The following is a 4173-nucleotide window of genomic DNA, read 5'->3' as shown; positions in this document are numbered from 1 at the left end:
AGTTTGTGCATCTAGACTGGATATCATGTTGAGTGTGGGAATTTGTGCACGGTTTGAAGCCGCACCGAAGGAAAGTCACTATGTGGTGGTCAAGCGAATCTTTCGATATTTGGCTCATACCCCAAACTTTGGCTTATGGTACCCTAGAGGAGCAAACTTCAAGCTTGAAGGATTTTCGGATTCCGATTGGGCGGGAGACAAAGTGGATAGGAAGTCCACTTCTGGAGGGTGCCAATTTCTAGGTTGCTCTTTGGTAAGTTGGTCTTCCAAGAAGCAAAGTTGTGTGTCTCTCTCATCCACCGAAGCGGAATATGTGGCGGCCGGTAGTTGTTGTGCACAACTCCTATGGATGAGGAAAACTTTAAAGGATTACGGTGTCATTTGTGACAAAGTGCCTCTTTGGTGTGACAATGAAAGTGCCATCAAGATTTCTCTCAACCCGGTGCAACACTTCAAGACGAAGCATATTGAGATTCGGTATCACTTCATTCGGGATCATATTAGGCGAGGGGAGATCAAGCTCAAGTATGTCAACACTCAAGATAACCTTGCATATATTTTCACGAAGCCCTTGGATGAAGCAAGATTTCGCGAGTTAAGGCATGAGCTAAATATCATTGATTCGAGCAATGTGACTTGAACCCTTGAACATCCCACCACACTCAACTTGTTGTCTACTTTAGGTGCAGGCATGGACATAGGGGGAGTGTTGTTCTCTCAATGAACTCTTCCTCCCCCCCCATTATGCATAAATTGATCAACTCTTTCACATTGGCCATTTTTGATGGTACATGTGCTTCAAAGACGAGTTTTTGTCATGGGCCCAAGGATAATTCTTCGCGATACCATACCAATCAACTCAAACATAGGTGGCTCCGGCCACCGCCCCCTCCTTGGAGAGGTTGTGTCTCGTTTTGGTCTTTGTCGCCTCTTGTTTGTTTGTTGTGTTTTGCTTGTTAGCTCGTTGGTGTGTGTGTTCTCTTGAAGGTTCCGTGCAAAGTTGTTTTTCTCCCGTGCTTGAAACTGCATTTTCTTGGGTTCACAGTACTACCGTGGTCCGCCACGGTACTACCGCAGGACACGGTACTACCGCAACCAGCACGGCACTAATTTTTTTACTGCCACTGGTGGAGCAGTACTACCGCCCACGACGCGGTACTTCCGCCCTGACGGTACTACCACAATGAGTCGCGGTACTACCATGGCGTAGCGAGCGCGTGGGGGTTAAGAGCGGCCAGGGGGAGTTCCAACTCCCCCATACCCAGTCACTCCTTCTCCCCACGCTGCCTCTCTCTCTCCTGCCCACGAACGGCACCGGAGACCCTCGCCGGATCTCCCTCTCCGGCTGCTCTCCTCGGATTCCGACCGATGGGATCGTTCCCCACCACTTCCTCTTGCCATGGACCAAGGTCTTTCCCCAAATCCCTCTCTTTTTGGTTTGTTCTTTTGCTTCTAGGTTTTTGGGGAGATGCTAGTTGTTCTTGAGATTTTAGGCTAAATCTTTGTAAGAGTAGGTCGGAGGAGAGTAGTAATGCGTAGAGTTTATACATAATATGTTGTCCCGTGGTAGATTTGATCGGCCGTAGTACAACATTGTCGTCACGGTAGTTCCCAGATTCAACTGCTGTTTCAGATCTGAAAACGCGCGGTACTACCGCACCTCTGGCGCGGTACTACCGTACCTCCAGCGCGGTACTACCGCGCGCGCGGTACTCCGTAATTTGAAGCGGCACTAATTTTTTAGTTCCGCGCGACCAAGCGGTGCTACAGTTGCTGTCAAATCTATCATGTGGCAACTATTATGTGCGAATTCTGCTTGTTTCACTGTTTTGTTGTGTTCTTTGCACTGATCCTTCTCGTGTTTCTTGCGTGTTTGTTTTGTGGTGTGTGGCTCAGGTGCTCATGCTCGCCGTTCCAATCCAAGCCGTGACACGGGCTCCAAGCGCCTGCGCAATCAAGATGAAGCTCCTGAGGGCTCCAGTGCCCCCCAACGCAGGACCAAGACCACCGCCATCAAGGACAAGGAACTCGCCATGAGTATGGATGAGATGCCGCTTGATGAGTTCGTCTCTCAAAGGAAGATCAATCCCTATGTGAATCCTCATGCTAACCTTCGAGGGAATGAGTTGTTCGAGACCAAGCAGCAGAATATCATTTGTTTGGATGTGATCAAGGCCAAGCGGAATATCTATGTGGATGTGCATTGGATCGACATGCATCATATGAGGGAAGAAAAGCACCGGGCATAATTTGGTGAGGCTCTGGATCTAGTGGAGCAGTTTGGCATTGGGCATATCATCTCTTTTCACAAAGACTATGATCCAGAGATTGTGGCTCAGTTCTTCACCTCGGTGTACTTTCATCCTAATGAGGACAGGACGATGACTTGGATGACCAATGGTCGGCGGCCGACGGCTACCTGGAAGGTGTTCATGACTTTGCTTGGTGTTTCGGATGAGGGGCTCGCCACACCCCAAGGTGTTCGTCCTCATGCCAATACCGAGTCTGCCAACAAGAACAAGCTTCAGCCCTTTGATAACCCACAAGTGTAGGGGATCGCAATAGCTTTCGAGGGTAAAGTATTCGACCCAAATTTATTGATTCGACACAAGGGGAGCCAAAGAATATTCTTGAGTATTAGCAGTTGAGTTGTCAATTCAATCACACCTGAATAACTGATAACCCACAAGTATAGGGGATCGCAACAGTTTTTGATAAGTAAGAGTGTCGAACCCAACGAGGAGCTAATGGTAGAACAAATATTCCCTAAAGTTCTATCGACCACCGATACAACTCTACGCATGCTTAATGTTTACTTTACCTAGAACAAGTATGAAACTGGAAGTACTTTGTAGGTGTGATAGGATAAGTTTGCAAGATAATAAAGAACACGTAAATAAAAAGTAGGGGCTGTTTAGATAAAGAAGCAATAAAGTAAATATAGCGAGTGTGGAAAAGTGGTGGTAGGAGTTGTGGATTTGTCCCTAAGCAATTGACTATGTTACTAGACCGGTAATCGCTATTGCAATTCTATTTGAGGGAGAGGCATAAGCTAACATACTTTCTCTACTTGGATCATATGCACTTATGATTGGAACTCGAGCAAGCATCCGCAACTACTAAAGATTCATTAAGGTAAAACCCAACCATAGCAGTAAAGCATCAAGTCCCCTTTATCCCATACGTAAACAACCTACTTACTCAGGTCTGTGCTTCTATCACTCAAGCCACCCACCATAAGCAAATCATAAAAATATTGCAAACCCTACAGCGGGAATCCCTCACGCTTGTGCGACACGGAGGGCACAATAGGACAGACCCAATAATAAAACATGCAACTCAAACCAATCATAGCAATTCATTAATCACCAATAGGACAACGAAAATCTACTCAGACATCATAGGATGGCAACACATCATTGGAAAATAATATGAAGCATAAAGCACCATGTTCAAGTAGAGGGTACAGCGGGTTGCGGGAGAGTGGACCACTGGATATAGAAGGGGGAAGGTTATGGAGATGTTGGTGAAGATGACAGTGGTGTTGGTGAAGATCGCGGTGATGATGATGGCCTCCGGCGGCGTTCCGGCGCCACCGGAAGCAAGGGGGAGAGAGCCCCCCTTCTTCTTATTATTCCTTGACCTTCTCCCTAGATGGGAGAAGGGTTTCCCCTCTGGTCCTTGGCTCCCATGGCGTGGGAGGGGCAAGAGCCCCTCCGAGATTGGATCTATCTCTCTGTTTCTGCGTTCTCAGATTCTACCCCTTCACCGTTTCCTTTATATCTGGAGATCCGTAACTCCGATTGGGGTGAATCTTTCGCCCAGATCTTTCTCATAAAATTATCTTTCTTGCGTCAAAAAAGAGCATCAACCGCCTTATGGGTGGACCACGAGGGTCAGGGGCGCGCCTGGGGGGGTAGGGCGCGCCCCCCTACCTCGTGACCACCTCGGACACCGTTTCGCGTTGATTTTACTTCCAGAAGATCATAAATATTCCAAAAAAATCTCCGTCCGTTTTTATCCCGTTTGGACTCCGTTTGATATTGGGTTTCTGCGAAACAAAAAACATGCAACAGACAGGAACTGGCACTGGGCACTGGATCAATATGTTAGTCCCAAAAAATAGTATAAAAAGTTGCCAAAAGTATATAAAAGTTGAATAATATTGGCGTT

Source organism: Triticum dicoccoides, chromosome 1B (genome assembly GCF_002162155.2).
Source record: "Triticum dicoccoides isolate Atlit2015 ecotype Zavitan chromosome 1B, WEW_v2.0, whole genome shotgun sequence".
NCBI lineage: Eukaryota > Viridiplantae > Streptophyta > Magnoliopsida > Poales > Poaceae > Triticum > Triticum dicoccoides.
This window is presented reverse-complemented; position numbering follows the sequence as displayed.